This window comes from Pseudophryne corroboree, unplaced genomic scaffold (assembly GCF_028390025.1).
Source record: "Pseudophryne corroboree isolate aPseCor3 unplaced genomic scaffold, aPseCor3.hap2 scaffold_370, whole genome shotgun sequence".
NCBI classification, from domain to species: Eukaryota; Metazoa; Chordata; class Amphibia; order Anura; family Myobatrachidae; genus Pseudophryne; species Pseudophryne corroboree.
This window is the reverse complement of record NW_026970022.1, coordinates 113,222-121,329: the sequence shown is the minus strand read 5'-3', so window position 1 is coordinate 121,329 and position 8,108 is coordinate 113,222.

The following is an 8,108-nucleotide window of genomic DNA, read 5'->3' as shown; positions in this document are numbered from 1 at the left end:
TTCTTTCTAGTGTCCTTCGTTTGGGAGAAAAATGCAATGGTACAAGACAGCTTTTCCTTGCCAATATCTCTTTTGCAAAGAGCTACTCATTGGAAAATTCAGGGCTATGTCGTGTAGATGATGGCCTAACAGGAGGCTTTAAAATTTTCTTTCTAGTGACCTTCGTTTGGGAGAAAAATGCAAAGGTACAAGACAGCTGTTCCTTGCCAATATCTCTCTTTTGCAAAGAGCTGCGCATTGGAAAATTCAGGGCTATGTCGTGTAGATGATGGCCTAACAGGAGGCTTTAAAATTTTCTTTCTAGTGACCTTCGTTTGGGAGAAAAATGCAAAGGTACAAGACAGCTTTTCCTTGCCAATATCTCTCTTTTGCAAAGAGCTACGCATTGGAAAATTCAGGGCTATGTCGTGTAGATGATGGCCTAACAGGAGGCTTTAAAATTTTCTTTCTAGTGTCCTTCGTTTGGGAGAAAAATGCAAAGGTACAAGACAGCTTTTCCTTGCCAATATCTCTATTTTGCAAAGAGCTACGCATTGGAAAATTCAGGGCTATGTCGGGTAGATGATGGCCTAACAGGAGGCTTTAAAATTTTCTTTCTAGTGACCTTCGTTTGGGAGAAAAATGCAAAGGTACAAGACAGCTTTTCCTTGCCAATATCTCTCTTTTGCAAAGAGCTGCGCATTGGAAAATTCAGGGCTATGTCGTGTAGATGATGGCCTAACAGGAGGCTTTAAAATTTTCTTTCTAGTGTCCTTCGTTTGGGAGAAAAATGCAATGGTACAAGACAGCTTTTCCTTGCCAATATCTCTCTTTTGCAAAGAGCTGTGCATTGGAAAATTCAGGGCTATGTCGTGTAGATGATGGCCTAACAGGAGGCTTTAAAATTTTCTTTCTAGTGTCCTTCGTTTGGGAGAAAAATGCAATGGTACAAGACAGCTTTTCCTTGCCAATATCTCTTTTGCAAAGAGCTACTCATTGGAAAATTCAGGGCTATGTCGTGTAGATGATGGCCTAACAGGAGGCTTTAAAATTTTCTTTCTAGTGACCTTCGTTTGGGAGAAAAATGCAAAGGTACAAGACAGCTTTTCCTTGCCAATATCTCTCTTTTGCAAAGAGCTGCGCATTGGAAAATTCAGGGCTATGTCGTGTAGATGATGGCCTAACAGGAGGCTTTAAAATTTTCTTTCTAGTGACCTTCGTTTTGGAGAAAAATGCAAAGGTACAAGACAGCTTTTCCTTGCCAATATCTCTCTTTTGCAAAGAGCTACGCATTGGAAAATTCAGGGCTATGTCGTGTAGATGATGGCCTAACAGGAGGCTTTAAAATTTTCTTTCTAGTGTCCTTCGTTTGGGAGAAAAATGCAAAGGTACAAGACAGCTTTTCCTTGCCAATATCTCTATTTTGCAAAGAGCTACGCATTGGAAAATTCAGGGCTATGTCGTGTAGATGATGGCCTAACAGGAGGCTTTAAAATTTTCTTTCTAGTGACCTTCGTTTGGGAGAAAAATGCAAAGGTACAAGACAGCTTTTCCTTGCCAATATCTCTCTTTTGCAAAGAGCTGCGCATTGGAAAATTCAGGGCTATGTCGTGTAGATGATGGCCTAACAGGAGGCTTTAAAATGTTCTTTCTAGTGTCCTTCGTTTGGGAGAAAAATGCAATGGTACAAGACAGCTTTTCCTTGCCAATATCTCTCTTTTGCAAAGAGCTGCGCATTGGAAAATTCAGGGCTATGTCGTGTAGATGATGGCCTAACAGGAGGCTTTAAAATTTTCTTTCTAGTGTCCTTCGTTTGGGAGAAAAATGCAAAGGTACAAGACAGCTTTTCCTTGCCAATATCTCTCTTTTGCAAAGAGCTACGCATTGGAAAATTCAGGGCTATGTCGTGTAGATGATGGCCTAACAGGAGGCTTTAAAATTTTCTTTCTAGTGTCCTTCGTTTGGGAGAAAAATGCAATGGTACAAGACAGCTTTTCCTTGCCAATATCTCTCTTTTGCAAAGAGCTGCGCATTGGAAAATTCAGGGCTATGTCGTGTAGATGATGGCCTAACAGGAGGCTTTAAAATTTTCTTTCTAGTGTCCTTCGTTTGGGAGAAAAATGCAATGGTACAAGACAGCTTTTCCTTGCCAATATCTCTCTTTTGCAAAGAGCTGCGCATTGGAAAATTCAGGGCTATGTCGTGTAGATGATGGCCTAACAGGAGGCTTTAAAATTTTCTTTCTAGTGTCCTTCGTTTGGGAGAAAAATGCAAAGGTACAAGACAGCTTTTCCTTGCCAATATCTCTCTTTTGCAAAGAGCTACTCATTGGAAAATTCAGGGCTATGTCGTGTAGATGATGGCCTAACAGGAGGCTTTAAAATTTTCTTTCTAGTGACCTTCGTTTGGGAGAAAAATGCAAAGGTACAAGACAGCTTTTCTTTGCCAATATCTCTCTTTTGCAAAGAGCTGCGCATTGGAAAATTCAGGGCTATGTCGTGTAGATGATGGCCTAACAGGAGGCTTTAAAATTTTCTTTCTAGTGTCCTTCGTTTGGGAGAAAAATGCAATGGTACAAGACAGCTTTTCCTTGCCAATATCTCTCTTTTGCAAAGAGCTGCGCATTGGAAAATTCAGGGCTATGTCGTGTAGATTATGGCCTAACAGGAGGCTTTAAAATTTTCTTTCTAGTGACCTTCGTTTGGGAGAAAAATGCAAAGGTACAAGACAGCTTTTCCTTGCCAATATCTCTCTTTTGCAAAGAGCTGCGAATTGGAAAATTCAGGGCTATGTCGTGTAGATGATGGCCTAACAGGAGGCTTTAAAATTTTCATTCTAGTGTCTTTCGTTTGGGAGAAAAATGCAAAAGTACAATGCTGCTTTTCCTTGCCGATATCTCTCTTTTGCAAAGAGCTGCGCATTGGAAAATTCAGGGCTATGTCTTGTAGATGATGGCCTAACAGGAGGCTTTAAAATTTTCTTTCTAGTGTCCTTCGTTTGGGAGAAAAATGCAATGGTACAAGACAGCTTTTCCTTGCCAATATCTCTCTTTTGCAAAGAGCTGCGCATTGGAAAATTCAGGGCTATGTCGTGTAGATTATGGCCTAACAGGAGGCTTTAAAATTTTCTTTCTAGTGACCTTCGTTTGGGAGAAAAATGCAAAGGTACAAGACAGCTTTTCCTTGCCAATATCTCTCTTTTGCAAAGAGCTGCGAATTGGAAAATTCAGGGCTATGTCGTGTAGATGATGGCCTAACAGGAGGCTTTAAAATTTTCATTCTAGTGTCTTTCGTTTGGGAGAAAAATGCAAAAGTACAATGCTGCTTTTCCTTGCCGATATCTCTCTTTTGCAAAGAGATAGGCATTGGAAAATGCAGGGCTATAACGTGTAGATGAAGCACTAACAGGAGGCTTTAAAATTTTCATTCTAGTGTCTTTCGTTTGGGAGAAAAATGCAAAGGTACAATACAGCTTTTCCTTGCCGATATCTCTCTTTTGCAAAGAGATAGGCATTGGAAAATTCAGGGCTATAACGTGTAGATGAAGCACTAACAGGAGGCTTTAAAATTTTCATTCTAGTGTCCTTCGTTTGGGAGAAAAATGCAAAGGTACAATACAGCTTTTCCTTGCCAATATATCTCTTTTGCAAAGAGATAGGCATTGGAAAATTCAGGGCTATAACGTGTAGATGAAGCACTAACAGGAGGCTTTAAAATTTTCATTCTAGTGTCTTTCGTTTGGGAGAAAAATGCAAAGGTACAAGACAGCTTTTCCTTGCCAATATCTCTCTTTTGCAAAGAGCTGCGCATTGGAAAATTCAGGGCTATGTCGTGTAGATGATGGCCTAACAGGAGGCTTTAAAATGTTCTTTCTAGTGTCCTTCGTTTGGGAGAAAAATGCAATGGTACAAGACAGCTTTTCCTTGCCAATATCTCTCTTTTGCAAAGAGCTGTGCATTGGAAAATTCAGGGCTATGTCGTGTAGATGATGGCCTAACAGGAGGCTTTAAAATTTTCTTTCTAGTGTCCTTCGTTTGGGAGAAAAATGCAATGGTACAAGACAGCTTTTCCTTGCCAATATCTCTTTTGCAAAGAGCTACTCATTGGAAAATTCAGGGCTATGTCGTGTAGATGATGGCCTAACAGGAGGCTTTAAAATTTTCTTTCTAGTGACCTTCGTTTGGGAGAAAAATGCAAAGGTACAAGACAGCTTTTCCTTGCCAATATCTCTCTTTTGCAAAGAGCTGCGCATTGGAAAATTCAGGGCTATGTCGTGTAGATGATGGCCTAACAGGAGGCTTTAAAATTTTCTTTCTAGTGACCTTCGTTTGGGAGAAAAATGCAAAGGTACAAGACAGCTTTTCCTTGCCAATATCTCTCTTTTGCAAAGAGCTACGCATTGGAAAATTCAGGGCTATGTCGTGTAGATGATGGCCTAACAGGAGGCTTTAAAATTTTCTTTCTAGTGTCCTTCGTTTGGGAGAAAAATGCAAAGGTACAAGACAGCTTTTCCTTGCCAATATCTCTATTTTGCAAAGAGCTACGCATTGGAAAATTCAGGGCTATGTCGTGTAGATGATGGCCTAACAGGAGGCTTTAAAATTTTCTTTCTAGTGACCTTCGTTTGGGAGAAAAATGCAAAGGTACAAGACAGCTTTTCCTTGCCAATATCTCTCTTTTGCAAAGAGCTGCGCATTGGAAAATTCAGGGCTATGTCGTGTAGATGATGGCCTAACAGGAGGCTTTAAAATGTTCTTTCTAGTGTCCTTCGTTTGGGAGAAAAATGCAATGGTACAAGACAGCTTTTCCTTGCCAATATCTCTCTTTTGCAAAGAGCTGCGCATTGGAAAATTCAGGGCTATGTCGTGTAGATGATGGCCTAACAGGAGGCTTTAAAATTTTCTTTCTAGTGTCCTTCGTTTGGGAGAAAAATGCAAAGGTACAAGACAGCTTTTCCTTGCCAATATCTCTCTTTTGCAAAGAGCTACGCATTGGAAAATTCAGGGCTATGTCGTGTAGATGATGGCCTAACAGGAGGCTTTAAAATTTTCTTTCTAGTGTCCTTCGTTTGGGAGAAAAATGCAATGGTACAAGACAGCTTTTCCTTGCCAATATCTCTCTTTTGCAAAGAGCTGCGCATTGGAAAATTCAGGGCTATGTCGTGTAGATGATGGCCTAACAGGAGGCTTTAAAATTTTCTTTCTAGTGTCCTTCGTTTGGGAGAAAAATGCAAAGGTACAAGACAGCTTTTCCTTGCCAATATCTCTCTTTTGCAAAGAGCTGCGCATTGGAAAATTCAGGGCTATGTCGTGTAGATGATGGCCTAACAGGAGGCTTTAAAATGTTCTTTCTAGTGTCCTTCGTTTGGGAGAAAACTGCAATGGTACATGACAGCTTTTCCTTGCCAATATCTCTCTTTTGCAAAGAGCTGCGCATTGGAAAATGCAGGGCTATGTCGTGTAGATGATGGCCTAACAGGAGGCTTTAAAATTTTCTTTCTAGTGTCCTTCGTTTGGGAGAAAAATGCAAAGGTACAAGACAGCTTTTCCTTGCCAATATCTCTCTTTTGCAAAGAGCTACTCATTGGAAAATTCAGGGCTATGTCGTGTAGATGATGGCCTAACAGGAGGCTTTAAAATTTTCTTTCTAGTGACCTTCGTTTGGGAGAAAAATGCAAAGGTACAAGACAGCTTTTCCTTGCCAATATCTCTCTTTTGCAAAGAGCTGCGCATTGGAAAATTCAGGGCTATGTCGTGTAGATGATGGCCTAACAGGAGGCTTTAAAATTTTCTTTCTAGTGTCCTTCGTTTGGGAGAAAAATGCAATGGTACAAGACAGCTTTTCCTTGCCAATATCTCTCTTTTGCAAAGAGCTGCGCATTGGAAAATTCAGGGCTATGTCGTGTAGATGATGGCCTAACAGGAGGCTTTAAAATTTTCTTTCTAGTGTCCTTCGTTTGGGAGAAAAATGCAAAGGTACAAGACAGCTTTTCCTTGCCAATATCTCTCTTTTGCAAAGAGCTACTCATTGGAAAATTCAGGGCTATGTCGTGTAGATGACGGCCTAACAGGAGGCTTTAAAATTTTCTTTCTAGTGACCTTCGTTTGGGAGAATAATGCAAAGGTACAAGACAGCTTTTCCTTGCCAATATCTCTCTTTTGCAAAGAGCTGCGCATTGGAAAATTCAGGGCTATGTCGTGTAGATGATGGCCTAACAGGAGGCTTTAAAATTTTCTTTCTAGTGTCCTTCATTTGGGAGAAAAATGCAATGGTACAAGACAGCTTTTCCTTGCCAATATCTCTCTTTTGCAAAGAGCTGCGCATTGGAAAATTCAGGGCTATGTCGTGTAGATTATGGCCTAACAGGAGGCTTTAAAATTTTCTTTCTAGTGACCTTCGTTTGGGAGAAAAATGTAAAGGTACAAGACAGCTTTTCCTTGCCAATATCTCTCTTTTGCAAAGAGCTGCGCATTGGAAAATTCAGGGCTATGTCGTGTAGATGATGGCCTAACAGGAGGCTTTAAAATTTTCATTCTAGTGTCTTTCGTTTGGGAGAAAAATGCAAAAGTACAATGCTGCTTTTCCTTGCCGATATCTCTCTTTTGCAAAGAGATAGGCATTGGAAAATGCAGGGCTATAACGTGTAGATGAAGCACTAACAGGAGGCTTTAAAATTTTCATTCTAGTGTCTTTCGTTTGGGAGAAAAATGCAAAGGTACAATACAGCTTTTCCTTGCCGATATCTCTCTTTTGCAAAGAGATAGGCATTGGAAAATTCAGGGCTATAACGTGTAGATGAAGCACTAACAGGAGGCTTTAAAATTTTCATTCTAGTGTCTTTCGTTTGGGAGAAAAATGCAAAGGTACAATACAGCTTTTCCTTGCCAATATCTCTCTTTTGCAAAGAGCTACGGATTGGAAAATTCAGGGCTATGTCGTGTAGATGATGGCCTAACAGGAGGCTTTAAAATTTTCTTTCTAGTGTCCTTCGTTTGGGAGAAAAATGCAAAGGTACAAGACAGCTTTTCCTTGCCAATATCTCTCTTTTGCAAAGAGCTACGCATTGGAAAATTCAGGGCTATGTCGTGTAGATGATGGCCTAACAGGAGGCTTTAAAATTTTCTTTCTAGTGTCCTTCGTTTGGGAGAAAAATGCAATGGTACAAGACAGCTTTTCCTTGCCAATATCTCTCTTTTGCAAAGAGCTGCGCATTGGAAAATTCAGGGCTATGTCGTGTAGATGATGGCCTAACAGGAGGCTTTAAAATTTTCTTTCTAGTGTCCTTCGTTTGGGAGAAAAATGCAAAGGTACAAGACAGCTTTTCCTTGCCAATATCTCTCTTTTGCAAAGAGCTACGCATTGGAAAATTCAGGGCTATGTCGTGTAGATGATGGCCTAACAGGAGGCTTTAAAATTTTCTTTCTAGTGTCCTTCGTTTGGGAGAAAAATGCAAAGGTACAAGACAGCTTTTCCTTGCCGATATCTCTCTTTTGCAAAGAGATAGGCATTGGAAAATTCTGGGCTATAACGTGTAGATGAAGCACTAACAGGAGGCTTTAAAATTTTCATTCTAGTGTCCTTCGTTTGGGAGAAAAATGCAAAGGTACAATACAGCTTTTCCTTGCCGATATCTCTCTTTTGCAAAGAGATAGGCATTGGAAAATTCAGGGCTATAACGTGTAGATGAAGCACTAATAGGAGGCTTTAAAATTTTCATTCTAGTGTCCTTCGTTTGGGAGAAAAATGCAAAGGTACAATACAGCTTTTCCTTGCCGATATCTCTCTTTTGCAAAGAGCTAGGCATTGGAAAATTCAGGGCATTAACGTGTAGATGAAGCACTAACAGTAGGCTTTAAAATTTTCATTCTAGTGTCTTTCGTTTGGGAGAAAAATGCACAGGTACAATGCAGCTTTTCCTTGCCGATATCTCTCTTTTGCAAAGAGATAGGCATTGGAAAATGCAGGGCTATAACGTGTAGATGAAGCACTAACAAGAGGCTTTAAAATTTTCATTCTAGTGTCTTTCGTTTGGGAGAAAAATGCAAAGGTACAATACAGCATTTCCTTGCCGATATCTCTCTTTTGCAAAGAGATAGGCATTGGAAAGTTCAGGGCTATAACGTGTAGATG